This window comes from Chrysemys picta, chromosome 17 (assembly GCF_011386835.1).
Source record: "Chrysemys picta bellii isolate R12L10 chromosome 17, ASM1138683v2, whole genome shotgun sequence".
Classification (NCBI taxonomy): Eukaryota; Metazoa; Chordata; order Testudines; family Emydidae; genus Chrysemys; species Chrysemys picta.
In genome coordinates, this window is record NC_088807.1 from 18,231,740 (window position 1) to 18,247,610 (window position 15,871).

Genomic DNA, 15,871 nt, shown 5'->3' on the forward strand with positions numbered 1-15,871 from the left:
TGAGGCTGACTGGCCTGTAGTTCCCCGGATCCTCCTTCACAACAGGCAGCCTGCTAACCTGGAAGACCTCTGGTTTACAACTTAGCCCTGGTCTACACTACGAGTTTTGGTTGACGTTAGCAGCGTTAGATCAATTTAACCCTGCATCCATCCACACGATGAAGCCATTTTTGTCGACTTAAAGGGCTCTTAAAATCAATTTCGGTACTCCTCCCCGACGAGGGGATTAGCACTGAAATCGACCTTGCTGGGTTGAATTTGGTAGTGTGGACGCAATTCGATGGTATTGGCCTCCGGGAGCTATCCCAGAGTGCTCCATTGTGACCGCTCTCTGCAGCATTCTCAACTCCGATGCACTGGCCAGGTAGACAGGAAAAGCCCTGCGAACTTTTGAATTTCATTTCCTGTTTGGCCAGCGTGGTGAGCTCAGAGGTGACCATGCAGACCTCATCAGCACAGATGACCATGCAGTCCCAGAATCGCAAAAGAGCTCCAGCATGGACCAAAAGGGAGGTACTGGATCTGATCACTGTACGGGGAGACGAATCTGTGCTATCCAAACTCTGTTCCAAAAGACGAAATGCAGGAATATTTGAAAAAATCTCCAAGGGCATGAAGGACAGAGGTTATAACAGGGACCTGCAGCAGTGCTCTGTGAAACGTAAGAAGCTGAGGCAAGCCTACCAAAGAACCAGAGAGGCAAATGGCTGCTCTGGGTCAGAGCCCCAGACATGCTGCTTCTATCATAGAATCATAGACTATCGGGGTTGGAAGGGACCTCAGGAGGTCATCTAGTCCAACCCCCTGCTCAAAGCAGGACCAATCCCCAGACAGATTTTTGCCCCAGATCCCTAAATGGCCCTCTCAAGGATTGAACTCAAAACTCTGGGTTTCGCAGGCCAATACTCAAACCACTGAGCTATCCCTCCCCCCTCCCCAATGCATACCATTCTAGGGGGTGCCCCTACAACTACCCCAGCCCTGTGCATGGACTCCATCAATGGATTCTCACGCAACAGGGATATGGGTTTTGGGGACGAGGAAGATGAAAAGGAGGAGGATGTTGAAGATTGCGCACAGCATGAAAGCAGAGAAAACATTTTTCCAAACAGCCAGGAACTGTTTATCACCCTGAAGTCAGTACCCTCCCAACCCACCCAAGGTGGGCTCACGGACCTTGAAGGCGGAGAAGGGACCTCTGGTGAGTGTACCTTTGTAAATATTGTACATAGTTTAAAAGCAAGTGTTTTTTAATGATTAATTTGCCCTGAAGACTTGGGAATCATTCATGGCCAATACAGCTACTGGAAAAGTCTGTAAACGTGTATGGGGATGGAGTGTAAATCCTCCAAGGACAATGAAGCTCTCCTGGGTGTATTCTCAAAGCCTTTGCAAAAGTTTTCTGGGGAGGGCAGCCTTATTCCGTCCTTCATGGTAGAACACTTTACCACGCCAGGCCAGTAGCATTTAATTTGGAATCATTGCATAACAAAGCATGGCAGCGTATTGTCCTGGTGTTTGTTGGCATTCAAGCAACATCTGTTTTTTATCTCTCTGTGTTATCCTCAAGAGAGTGTTATCATTCATGGTCACATGGTTGAAATAGGGGATTTTATTAAGGGGACATTTAGAGGTGGCCATTCTTGCTGGGCTGTTTGCCTGTGGCTGAACAGAAATCATCCTCGCTGTGCGCCACATAGTGGGGTGAGGGATGAGGTGATCATCCCAGAGAATAGGGTGTGTGTGGGGGGAGGTTAGTTCGGTTTGTGCTGCACGTTATCCCAAAAAAAAATGGTAGGCCATTTAAAAGGAGGGGCTGTGGTTTATATATATATATTATATAAACCACAGCCCCTCCTTTTAAATGGCCTACCATTTGAAACCAGGTAATGTTAACAGCTTGGTTCACCATGAAAGAGTCTACCCATTATTCTCTAAAATGTGTCTTTTTAAATACTACTCTCCCATTTTTTTCCTCCCTCAGCTGCAAATGTTTCAACGCTCTCTGTATCATCTCCATCCCAGAGGCTAGTGAAGATTAGAAGGCGAAAAAAACGCACTTGTGATGAAATGGTCTCTGAGCTCATGCAGTCCTCCCACACTGAAAGAGCCCAGCAGAATGCATGGAGGCAGACACTGTCAGAGTGCAGGAAAGCACAAAATGAACGCGAGGACAGGAGGGATGCGTGAGAGGACAGGTGGTGGGATCAAGATGATAGGTGTCATCAGTGTGATGAAAGGAGGCAGGAAGCAATGCTCAGGCTACTGGAGGATCAAACTGATATTCTCCGGTGTATTGTTGAGGTGCAGGACAGGCAGCAGGAGCACAGACCACTGCTGCAGCCCCTGTGTAACCAACCGCTCTCCTCCCCAAGTTCCATGAAGGAGAAACAAGCAGAACTTTCACACCATAGCCTGGCCAGTCATGAAACTGGTTTTCAAAGCTTCTCTGATGTGCAGCGCACCCTGCTGTGCTCTTCTAACTGCCCTGGTGTCTGGCTGCACATAATCAATGGCCAGGCGATTTGCCTCAACCTCCCACCCCGCCATAAACATCTCCCCCTTACTCTCACAGATATTGTGGAGCACACAGCAAGAAGTAATAATGATGGGAATATTGGTTTCGATCTAACCGAGTCAGAAAACTGCGCCGGCATGCTTTTAAACGTCCAAAGGCACATTCTACCACCATTCTGCACTTGCTCAGCCTATAGTTGAACAGCTCCTGACTACTGTCCAGGCTGCCTGTATATGGCTTCATGAGCCATGGCATTAAGGGGTAGGCTGGGTCCCCAAGTATAACTGTAGGCATTTCAACATCCCCAACGATTATTTTCTGGTCTGGAAAGTAAATCCCTTTCTCCAGCTGTTCAAACAGACCAGAGTTCCTGAAGATGCAAGCTTCATATACCTTTCCCGGCCATCCCATGTTGATGTTGGTGAAATGTCCCTTGTGATCCACCAGTGCTTGCAGCACCATTGATAAGTACCCCTTTCGGTTTATGTACTGGCTGCCTTGGTTGTCCGGTGCCAAGATAGGGATATGCGTTCTGTCTATCGCCCCACCACAGTTAGGGAACCCCATTGCAGCAAAGCCGTCCACTATGACCTGCACATTTCCCAGAATCACTACCCTTGATGGCAGCAGCTCAGTAATCACATTAGCTATTTGGATCACAACAGCCCCCACAGTAGATTTGCCCACTCCAATTTGATTCCCGACTGACCGGTAGCTGTCTGGCATTGCAAGCTTCCACAGGGCTATCGCCACTCACTTATGAACTGCGAGGGCTGCTCTCATCTTGGTATTCTTGTGGTTCAGAGCAGGGGAAAGCACGTCACAAAGTTCCATGATAGTGCCCTTACGCATGTGAACGTTTTGCAGCCACTGAGAATCATCCCAGACCTGCAACCCACCAGTCTGTGCTTGTTTCCCAGGCCGAGAATCGGCATTCCAAGGCATGAGCTTGCCCCATTGCCACCAGGATGGCCAAATTACCGGGGCCCGTGCTTTGATAAAAGTCTGTGTCCACGTCCTCATCACTCTTGTCACTGCGCTGCTTTTGCAGGTTCTGGTGCTGTAATACACTGCAGAATAATGCGCGTGGTGTTTACAATGCTCATAACTGCCGTGGCGATCTGAGTGGGCTCCATGCTTGCCGTGGTATGGCATCTGCATGGAAAAAAGGCGCGAAACGATTCTCAGGCGTTGCTCTCACTGATGGAGGGGCGACTGATGACATGGCTTGCAGGGTTGGCTTACTGTACTGTTCCCACAGTCTCGCCCCATTGGAATTTTGGTTTGCACTCCCAATGCCTGATGGGTCAAAAACATCGTCGCGGGGGGTTCTGGGTACATGTCATCAGGCACCCCTCCCTCCATGAAAGCAACGGCAAAAAGTCGTTTCTCGCCTTTTTTCCTGGGTTACCAGTGCAGACGACATACCACGGCAAGCATGGAGCCCGCTCAGCTCACTGTCACTGTGTGTCTCCTGGGTGCTGCTCGCAGACGCGGTACTGCAGTGCTACACAGCAGTATCCCCTTGTCTTGCCCTGCAGACAGCAAACGGTGCAATAAGATTGCTAACCATCATCGTCGTCCCGTGGGTGCTTCTGGCCGGCCTCGGTGAGGTCGGTCTGGGGCTCCTGGACAAAAGTGGGAATGACTCCAGGTCATTCTCTTCTTTAAGTTTTGTCTAATGGAGATTCAGGCCTGCCTGGAATATCATGTGAGCTGGAGGCTTCTGCCTCAGGCTGATCTCCCAGTCGGCAGCACCGCGCGGTCGCACCTACCCCAGCCTACCCCTTGCTCCCATGGCTCATGAAGCCTGGACAGTAGTAAGGAGCAGTTCAACTCTAGGCTGAGCAAGTGCAGAATGGTGATTCACTCTACTTCCCTGTAAGCCAACTGCCCTCCCCTCCCACTTTGATCTCCGCTTGCAGAGGCAATAAAGTCATTGTTGTTTCAAATTCATGCATTCTTTGTTAGTTCATCACACAAATGGGGGGATAACTGCCAAGGTAGCCCGGGAAGGGTGGGGGAGGAGGGAAGCACAGGGGAGGGGTAGTTATAGGGGCACCCCCTAGAATGGCATGCAGCTCATTATAGAAGCGGCATGTCTGGGGCTATGATACGGCACGGCCGTTTGCCTCTCTGGTTCTTTGGTAGGCTTGCCTGATATTCCAGGCAGGACTGAATCTCCATTAGACGAAACTTAAAGAAGATGCAGGATCCAGCTTCCTGCTCCAATTACTCTATAATTACTGACCATCAGTGGAACAGCTTCAAAAAGAGAGATTGAGGGAGCGTCACACCAGATTGTCTCATAGCCCAGCGGGTACAGCAAGACGGCAGATCCCAGCTCAAGTCCCTTCTCTCTTGCAGGTGAGTGGACCTCTACCAGGGGTTTCCTATAACCCAGGTGGGTACCCTAACTACTGGGATAAGAGTTATGAGGGTTGTCCTCTTTCTACCTCAGCAGTGATTTTATATGAGCTCCTCTGAGGGGCCCAATCTAATAGGAAGCCTCTGAGCACACTTACCAAATTGGGCCCTGCACTCAATTTAGGCTGCCTATCATCCCCTGGTTTGTGAATCACTCTGGGACTTACGCCAGAGATCAGCATCGAGAGGGAAGCTGCAGTGCACATGCCCAGAGGCAGGAGCATAGACACAGAGGGAACTTTTCCTGTAGAAACTTAAGAGCGAAGTGAGTTTAGGCAGCTGCAGGATTTGGTGGTGCGGAGGAAAAGGGGAGCAGTACATCAGAGTCGTGCTGAAACCAGGTTTTAGGTGCCCCAAATAGCTACTTAGGTGCCTAACTTTTTTTGTGTGCAGCCAGAGCTAACACACTCAGATCATATTAAAGCTTGGCCGCCTGCTTCTTTCCGAAGGAAAATTGCTTTAGTTTTTACTATTCTATTTGGTTAATAAATAACTACATAAATGTATCAACTGAAAGTACAAAATTCAACTGCAATGAACAGCATCTGTGAAGATTAAAAGACTCCTCAAAGCCACAATCCATGTACAGCACATAGCAGTGCATGGAATCCAGATATGTAGGTAACAAATCACAGTTTAGAAAAACTGATCATAGATAGATTTTTGCAAGTCTAGTTCTCTCATGTAATTGGAAGATTACAATCAGATTCTTGGTCTGAAGCAGCATGGAGGATAATTCACTGCCATTTTCAGATACCTATGAACATACGTTGAATAGTTTTATGTTTACACACCACAGAATTGAAGACATTCCTCTCTACTGGAGGTTTAAGCAGGTTGGTTATAAGGAAGTTGTTTCAAGAAAAGGGTGTATTTTAATCTTTACAATTAATGGAATGGGCTTATTAATTTAATTATGATTTTATTGCTCAGAGCATGTATAAAAGTCTCCAAACTCTCTATCTGTTTGGAGAAATGGATTTGAATGAAGAGAAAGGGACATGTTCCACCTTCTTTACAATTTCAGGCCAGATCCTCAGTTGGTGTAAACTGATGGGGCCCCATTGATCCAAGTTAAGGATCTGACCCATGTAATGTTACTACATTTCCTTAACAACTATTTTTTGCTTTGTTCAGCACCTGGACCGAACTCTGAACCTCTGAAGCAAACTGTGAATTGGATGAGTTTAGAGTAACGAACAGAAAGGTCAGTCAATAGGAATAAGGATTACCGCATTGCCTGATAATGTATTGCTCTTTCTTCTACAGCAATAACACTGAAACGTATAGTGCTTTCATTTCAAGAGCCTGGGAAAGCCTAATAATACCTGCCCCAGCATGTCACTTTTTGAGAAGTTTGTTGATGTATTGGTATTTTGAATGTCTGCCCAGCGTCTGACGAAGTGGGCATTCACCCACGAAAGCTTATGCTCCAATACATCTGTTAGTCTTAAATGTGCCACAGGACTCTGTTGCTTTGCCCAGCAATGATTCCTTGTTCCAGTGGATGACAGCTATTCAAATACTGACTTTTCTACAGACACCCTACTTGATAAGAGGTAAACAAAGTTCTTTGCTGAATTTATTTTACTGAAGTAATTAATTATTGCCAGGGTGAGAAAAAAGTCACAGGCACAGACATTCTAAGGTTTCATTATTTTTTAAATAGTTGAACATTTTCATTTCTCAGTGCAATGCAGCTCACATGTTTGTTCACCCCAATGTGACGAGACATGGCTCAACTCTAATGCCATACGCAATTCCAACACATTCACTGAACAACATCATTCCTGGGATGCTTCCAATCCCCCATCACTCTATGAAACTTCTAAGTGTATTCAGAGGCAAAGAAGTTTATTTGCCCATCAGTTTATGCTGACTAATAAAGATGTAATGGGTGTTGCAGTGAAACGTATGGTCACTGATCAAGGAGAAATTATTTCAAGGTTAGGGCCTGAAGGTTGCAAGTCCTGTTTCTGATGGATCTGGTTTATTAGTTAGGGCACAATATTGAGTGTTAGAAGACCTGTTGCCCATTGACTCCCTTTGTGATTTAGGGCAGGTCACTTAATCTCTCTCTGCCTTGCATTTCTCACTCTACAAGTGGGATACTAATGTTCACTCACCTTTCTAAACCCTTAGTGCCTGAAAAATGCAGCCCAAACCCAAAAATCTACATTGCAATTAAACTGCTCCATAGCCCAAACCCGCAAGCCCGAGTTAGCTGTTATGAGCCAGCTGCAGATGTCTAATTGCAGCATTGACATATCCTCATGAAGCTCTCAGCCACAGGAGTGCTTTAGGGGCTTTGTCAGCAACTTGCGTGGCTAGGAATGTGCATCACTCCAGGAGTTCCTGAAGAGGCTGTTTCATCTCTGCAGCACTTTGCAAGGATTGCTGGCACAGCAGCAGGGAGGCCCATTCCTGCATATTGGAATGTGGGATCCTGGGTGCTTGGCAGAACTGTAGATGATCCATCTGAACTGGGTAAAGTTCTTCAGAACTCGAGTGAACTTCGCAGGAATAATAAGAGTCCATGTGGTGCCTAAAATCACAGCCTGAAACAGCAATTTCATTATCCCGTTCAAAATTTAAAAACTGAAAATACAACTGTAAAATTCAGGGCAGGATCCTTATGACTATCTTGTTTCATATCAGGCTGTTTCTACATCATAAAGTTCATTCATTGATTAATTATCTGAAACAGAGAAAATGTCTATCTGTATATCCCTACAGAGGAACAAAAATCATTCACCCTGAATTGCCTGTTATTGGGTTCCTTGGAGAAGACGTTACCCTCCCTTGCCAGGTGATATCCATGAGTATCCCTGGGGACATCACTCTCCACGGGAGACTTGTTTGACCCCAGGAAAATATAGATGTGAGTTCCAGAGGAAACAAGAAAAACAGGATCAGAGATACCAGGGGCAAATGGAGTTCATTCAACATGAAATGAACACAGGAAACGTGTCTCTAAAGCTGAAGAATGTGCAGGTCTCTGACACAGGGAATTACATGTGCTGAGCGGTTTCTGAGAACCGTTATTATCAGGTGGTGATTGAACTGGATGTGACAGGTCAGTAAAGGTAATATTCAATCTTTCAGTACCAGATATTTTATTATTGACAGAAAGAGCTAAGGAGCTCAATTAAGTCTTGGTGAAACTCTTTTGTAGTCAACTCAATTATGTCAGGAATGAGAAGAGCTGTGAGAATGATTTGTGGTTTCAGAGAACAGACACAAAAATATTGATGTCCTAGAAAGCCGGCCTCACAGTGAGAGACTAAAGAAGCTCAATCTATTTAGTTTAACAAAGAGAAGTTTAAGAGGCAGTTTGATCACAGTTTATAATTACCTGCACGGGGAAGAGATTTCAGATATTAGAAGGCTTTTTAGTCACACAGAAAAAGGCAAAAGAAGATACAGTGCCTTAAATTTAAGGTCAGCAAAGTTCAGATTGGAAATATGATCCAAATTTGTAACACTGAGGATAATTAACTTTGGAACATATTACCAAGGTATTTTGTCAATTCTCCATCCCTTTTACATTAAGTTTGGATATCTTACCAAAAGATACCACCACAAGCTACTGGTCTCAACCCAGAAACAATCAGGTGAAATCTATGTCCTACATTATACAGGAGGTCAGACATAATAATCCCTTCTGGCCTTAAAAACTATAGACTTAGCCTCAAATGCATATTAGCAAGATTGTCTAGTGAACCAACTCACTCAGCAATTTGGTTCTCTTAACCTCTGAGCCATATGTGAGAAAGAGAATGAGAGTGTGTCCACACAGGATTTCATTTCTCTTATAGATTGTGAAATGATATCAAGAAAAAAAAGTTTTCTTGAGGTACTACTGACTTTAGTGCACTTTGAGGCACAACATCTTTGTTTGAACTTGATGATGAAAGCTCCTCATATTAACATGAGGGTAGAAACCTGTATAAAAGCTCAGTGGGAAAGAGAGGCTGGGAATTTTCTTCTAATGAAAATTAGAATTGGCCAAACCGGACAGTCCCTCCGCAAAAGAATAAATGGACACAAATCGGACATCAGGAATGGGGCGGGTTTTCATGAAGGAGAAACAAACAGAAATTTCACACTGTAGCCTGGCCAGTCATGAAACTGGTTTTCAAAGCCTCTCTGATGCACAGTGCTTCCTGGTGTGCTCTTCTAATCGCCCTGGTGTCTGGTTGCGCGTAATCAGCAGCCAGGCGATTTGCCTCAGCCTCCCACCCTGCCATAAAGGTCTCCCCCTCACTTTCACATAGATTGTGGAGCACACAGCAAGCAGAAATAACAATGGGGAGATTTCTTTGGCTGAGGTCAGAGCGAGTCAATAGCGATCTCCAGCGACCTTTTAAACGGCCAAATGCACATTCTACCACCATTCTGCACTTGCTCAGCCTGTAGTTAAACAGCTCCTGACTCCTGTCCAGGCTGCCTGTGTATGGCTTCATGAGCCATGGCATTAAGGGGTAGGCTGGGTCCCCAAGAATAACTATTGGCATTTCAACATCCTCAACGGTTATTTTCTGGTCCGGGAAGTAAGTCCCTTGCTGCAGCCCTTTAAACAGAGTAGTGTTCCTGAAGACGCGAGCGTCATGAACCCTTCCCGGCCAGCCCGCGTTGATGTTGGTGAAACGTCCCTTGTGATCCACAAGTGCTTGCAGCACCATTGAAAAGTACCCCTTGCGGTTTATGTACTGGGTACCTGGTGAGGGGGGAGGATATACCCAGAACCACCCACGACAATGTTTTTAGCCCCATCAGGCATTGGGATCTCAACCCAGAATTCCAATGGGCGGAGGAGACTGCGGGAACTATGGGATAGCTATGGGATAGCTACCCACAGTGCAACGCTCCGGAAATCGACACTAGCCCCGGTACATGGACACACACTGCCGAATTAATGTGCTTAGTGTGGTTGCATACAATCGAATTTATACAACCTGTTTTCCAAATTCGAATGATATAAATTCGGATTAATCCCGTAGTGTAGACATACCCAAAGTCTTGAAGAGCTAAATTCCAGCGAAGAAGTTTTTCGTTAGTCTCTTTGACTGTGTGAAGCCACTTTAGTGCAGCATGGTCAGTCTGCAGGTGGAATTGCCATCCCCAAATGTATGGGCGTAGCTTCTCCAGAGCATACACAATGGCATAACATTCTTTTTCTGAGACTGACCAGTGGCTTTCCCTCTCAGAAAGTTTTTTGCTGGGAAAAACGACAGGATGGAATTGTTGATCTGGTCCTTCCTGCATTAAAACTGCTCCTACACCACACTCAGATGCATCTGTGGTTACGACGAACGGTTGGTTGAAGTCCGGGGCCCTCAGTACAGGGTCAGACATAAGGGCTGCCTTAAGCTGGTTAAAGGCTTTTTGACACTTCTTAGTCCACTGAATGGCATTTGGCTGTTTTTTCCTGGTTAGGTCTATCAGTGGGGTGGCAATTTTGGGGTGTACAAATTGTCGGTAATACCCAGCCAAGCCCAAGAAGGATTGGACCTGCTTCTTTGACTTAGGGACAGGCCAATTTTGTATCACATTTACCTTAGCCTGTAGGGGGTTGACCCACCTGGTGTCTAAGGTACATTACCCTGTTTAGGCCTATTTGACACTTTTTGGCCTTAATAGTTAATCCTGCCTCCCTTATGCGCTAGAAGACAGCTTGGAGGTGTTCCTAGTGTTCTGCCCATGAATCTGAGAATATAGCCGAGGTAGGTGACTGCAAATTCCCCAAATCCAGCGAGAAGGCTATCTACCAGGCTCTGGAAGGTGGTAGGTGCATTTCTCAGTCCGAAAGGGAGCATACTAAATTCATACAGCTCTACATAGGTGATGAAGGCTGACCTTTCCTTGGTGGGGTCATCTAGCGGCACTTGCCAGTACCCCTTAGTTAAGTCTAAAGTGAAGATGAACTGGCCACGTCCCAGTTTCTCCAATACCTCATTTGTGCATGGCATTGGATACTTTTCTGGGTGAGTTTACAGCATTTAGTTTACAGTAGTCCACACAAAGCGGATTTCCCCATCTGATTTGGGAACCAGAACCAGTGGAGAGGCCCATGCACTTTCAGAGGGGCGGATTACACCCATCTGTAACATATCCTTGATCTCCCTTTCTATTGTGGTTTTGGCTTGAGGAGCCATCCAGTAGGGTTCGGCTCTAATTGGGCGAGCATTACATAGAATCATAGAATCATAGAATATCAGGGTTGGAAGGGACATCAGGAGCTCATAAAAAGGAGATTCCACCATCTCCCTAGGTAACGCATTCCAGTGCTTCAGCACCCTCCTAGTGACAAAGTTTTTCCTATTATCCAACCTAAACCTCCCCCACTGCAACTTGAGACCATTACTCCTTGCTCTGTCATCTGGTACCACTGAGAACAGTCTAGATCCATCCTCTTTGGAACCCCCCTTTCAGGTAGTTGAAAGCAGCTATCAAATCCCCTCTCATTCTTCTCTTCTGCAGACTAAACAATACCAGTTCCCTCAGCATCTCCTCATAAGTCATGTGCTCCAGCCCCCTAATCATTTTTGTTGCCCTCTACTGGACTCTTTCCAATTTTTCCACATCCTTCTTGTAGTGTGGGGCCCAAAACTGGACACAGTACTCCAGATGAAGCCTCACCAATATCGAATAGAGGGGAACGATCACGTCCCTCGATCTGCTGGCAATGCCCCTACTTATACAGCCCAAAATGCCATTAGCCTTCTTGGCAACAAGAGCACAATGTTGACTCATATCCAGCTTCTCATCCACCGTAACCCCTAGGTCCTTTTCTGCAGAACTCCTGCCTAGCCACTCGGTCCCTAGTCTGTAGCAGTGCATGGGATTCTTCTGTCCTAAGTGCAGGATCCTGCACTTGTCCTTGTTGAACCTCATCAGGTTTCTTTTGGCCCAATCCTCTAATTTGTCTAGGTCCCTCTGTATCCTATCCCTACCCTCCAGTGTATCTACCACTCCTCCCAGTTTAGTATCATCTGCAAACTTGCTGAGAGTGCAGTCCATGCCATCCTCCAGATCATTAATGAAGATGTTGAACGAAACCGGCCCCAGGACCGACCCTTGGGGCACTCCACTTGAAACTGGCTGCCAACTAGACATGGAGCCATTGATCACTACCCATTGAGCCTGACGATCTAGCCAGCTTTCTATCCATCTTATAGTCCATTCATCCAGCCCATACTTCTTTAACTTGCTGGCAAGATACTGTGGGAGACCTTATCAAAAGTTTTGCTAAAGTCAAGGAATAACACATCCACTGCTTTCCCCTCATCCACAGACCCAGTTATCTCCTCATAGAAGGCAATTAGGTTAGTCAGGCATGACTTGTTGTCAAGGCTGCTTCCCCACTTTGAACTTTAGGGTACAAATGCGGGGGCCTTCATGAAAACTTCTAAGCTTAACTACCAGCTTAGATCTGGTCCGCTGCCACCACTCTCGATGCTAATTCCCTTCCCTGGGTAGCCTTGAGAGACTCTTCACCAATTCCCTGGTGAATACAGATCCAACCCCCTTGGATCTTAAAACAAGGAGAAATTAACCATCACCATCCTTTCTCCCACCAACTCCTGGTGGATCAAGATCCAACCCCCTTGGATCTAAAAACAAGGAAAATCAATCAGATTCTTAAAAAGAAGGCTTTTAATTAAAGGAAAAGGTAAAAATCATCTCTGTAAAATCAGGATGGAAAATAACTTTACAGGGTAATCAAACTTAAAGAGCCCAGAGGACCCCCCTCTAGCCTTAGGTTCAAAGTTACAGCAAACAGAGGTAAACACCCTAGTAAAAGGTACATTTACAAGTTGAGAAAACAAAGGAAAACTAACACGCCTTGCCTGGCTGTTTACTTACAACTTTGAAATATGAGAGACTTGTTCAGAAAGATGTGGAGAGCCTGGATTGATGTCTGGTCCCTCTTAGTCCCAAGAGCGAACAACCCCCAAAACAAAGAGCACAAACAAAAGCCTTCCCCCCCACCCCGCAAGATTTGAATGTATCTTTTCCCCTTATTGGTCCTTTGGGTCAGGTGTCAGCCAGGTTATCTGAGCTTCTTAACCCTTTACAGGTAAAAGGATTTTGAAGTCTCTGGCCAGGAGGGATTTTATAGTACTGTACACAGGAGAGCTGTTACCCTTCCCTTTATAGTTATGACACGCCCCCCAAATCACAGATAGTGTTGGACAGCCGGTTCCACACTGGCTGTGATTTCTTCCTGGAGCATTAGGAGAAAACAGAGTTAATAAGACACATGCACCTTTAGACATACTACTGATTATATAAAAACTAACAATATGTTCCACATTCCAAGAACAATTTTTAACCAGTTGATTCTGGAAAACTTTCCCGGGAGAGTGTATCAGCCACTTTGTTAGAAGCCCCTGAAATGTGTTGTATTTCAAAATCAAAATCTTGGAGAGCTAAACTCCACCGAATAAGTTTTTTGTTATTCCCCTTGGCGGTATGAAGCCACTGTAGCGCAGCATGGTCTGTTTGCAGTTGGAAACGCCGTCCCCAAACATATGGGCGTAGCTTTTCCAGCGCGTACACAATGGCATAGCATTCCTTTTCGCTGATTGACCAGTGGCTTTCCCTCTCAGACAGTTTCTTGCTGAGAAACACGACAGGATGGAATTGTTGATCTGGTCCTTCCTGCATTAAAACTGCTCCCATGCCTCGCTCGGACGCATCTGTGGTTACTAGGAACGGTTTGTCAAAGTCTGGGGCCCTTAGCACAGGGTCAGACATGAGTGTTGCCTTAAGCTGGTTAAAGGCCTTTTGACACTCATCAGTCCACTGAACTGCATTTGGCTGTTTCTTTTTGGTTAGGTCTGTCAGTGGGGCGGCGATTTGGCTGTAGTGGGGTACAAATCGCCTATAATATCCAGCCAAGCCTAAGAAGGATTGGACCTGTTTCTTAGACTTTGGAACCGGCCACTTTTGGATAGCATCCACTTTGGCCTGTAGGGGATTTATAGTTCCTTGACCCACCTGGTGCCCCAGGTAAGTCACTCTGTTTTGGCCTATTTGACACTTTTTAGCCTTAACAGTTAGTCCTGTCTGCCGGATGTGCTTGAAGACTTTTTCCAGGTGCTCCAGGTGTTCTGTCCATGAATCAGAAAAAATGGCCACATCATTGAGGTAGGCAACTGCAGATTCTCCCAATCCCGCTAGGAGACCATCTACAAGTCTTTGGAAGGTGGCGGGTGCATTTTGCAACCCGAAAGGGAGTACATTGAATTCATACACCCCTGCCTGGGTGACGAAGGCTGACCTTTCCTTAGCGGGTTCATCTAGTGGTACTTGCCAGTACCCTTTGGTTAAGTCTAAAGTAGAGATGAATTGGGCATGTCCCAATTTCTCCAATAGCTCATCTGTGCGTGGCATTGGATAGTTGTCTGGGCAAGTTACAGCATTTAGCTTACGGTAGTCCACGCAAAAGCTTATTTCCCCATCTGGTTTGGGAACGAGAACCACTGGAGATGCCCATGCACTGTTAGAGGGGCGGATTATACCCATCTGTAGCATGTCCTGGATCTCCCTTTGTATAGCAGTTTGGGCATGAGGTGACTCCCGGTAGGGTGGGGTTCTAATTGGGTGAGCATTACCTGTGTCAGTGGAGTGGTATGCCCATTCGGTCCATCCTGGAGTGGCTGAGAAAATTGGTGCAAAGCTTGTGCACAGCTCCTTGATCTGCTGTCGCGGCAGACGTCCAAGGGTCGCGGAGAGGTTCACCTCTTCCACGCCACCATCCCTTTTTCCTTCACAGTAGACACCTTCAGGCCACTCCGCGTTATCTGTGTCCTGGGTTGTAAACTGGCAAACGTTTAATTCGCTGGAATAAAAGGGCTTAAGAGAATTAACATGGTATACCTTAGGTTTTATGTTGGAGGTGGGGGAGGCTATGAGATAGTTAACAGCTCCTAGGCGCAACTGAACCGTGAATGGTCCTTCCCACGACGCTTCCATTTTATGGGCCTGGAGCGCCTTTAAGACCATGACTCAGTCTCCTACTTTGAAGGACCGTTCTCTGGAATGTTTATCATACCAGGCCTTTTGTTCTTCCTGAGCATCCTTTAGGTTTTCTTTAGCAAGGGCTAAAGAGTGTTGGAGGGTGCTTTGTAGGTTGCTTACAAAGTCTAGAATGTTAGTTCCTGGAGAAGGCGTAAACCCCTCCCATTGCTGCTTCACCAACTGTAATGGCCACTTAACCTCGCGGCCATAGACAATTTCAAATGGTGAAAACCCTAAACTGGGATCTGGTACAACCCTGTAGACAAAAAGCAACTGCTGCAACACTAGGTCCCAATCATTGGAGTGTTCATTTACGAATTTACGTATCATGGCCCCCAAAGTTCCATTAAACCTCTCCACCAGGCCATTGGTTTCATGGTGGTAAGGGGTGGCAACCAAGTGATTCACCCCATGAGCTTCCCACAGGTTTTTCATGGTCCCTGCCAGGAAATTAGTTCCCGAATCGGTAAGGATGTCGGAGGGCCAACCTACCCTGGCAAAAATGTCTGCTAATGCCTGTCACACACATTTAGCCCTGGTGTTGCTTAAGGGTACTGCTTCCGGCCATCAGGTAGCAAAATCCATGAAAGTCAGTATGTACTGCTTTCCTCTGGGGGTCTTCTTTGGGAAAGGACCCAGAATATCCACAACTACTCGCTGAAATGGGACCTCAATTATGGGTAGTGGCTGGAAAGGGGCTTTAACCTGGTCTTGGGGCTTTCCCACTCATTGGCACACCTCACAAGACCGGACATAATTAGCAACGTCCTTGCCCATTCCCTCCCAGTGGAAGGACTTCCCCAACCGGTCTTTGGTTCTGTTCACCCCAGAATGGCCACTGGGATGATCATGGACTAAGCTCAAGAGCTTTACCCGATACTTAGTGGGAACTACCAA

General features: G+C 46.3%; 1 long non-coding RNA gene across 1 annotated transcript; it reads left to right on the plus strand.

Moving 5' to 3' along the window:
* Positions 1–5,513: 5,513 nt before the first annotated feature.
* On the plus strand, positions 5,514–8,082 carry LOC135976323 (uncharacterized). Its single transcript, XR_010593480.1, has 3 exons — positions 5,514–5,781; positions 6,083–6,152; positions 7,682–8,082. It is a non-coding gene; the product is annotated as an uncharacterized LOC135976323 (long non-coding RNA).
* Positions 8,083–15,871: the final 7,789 nt, after the last annotated feature.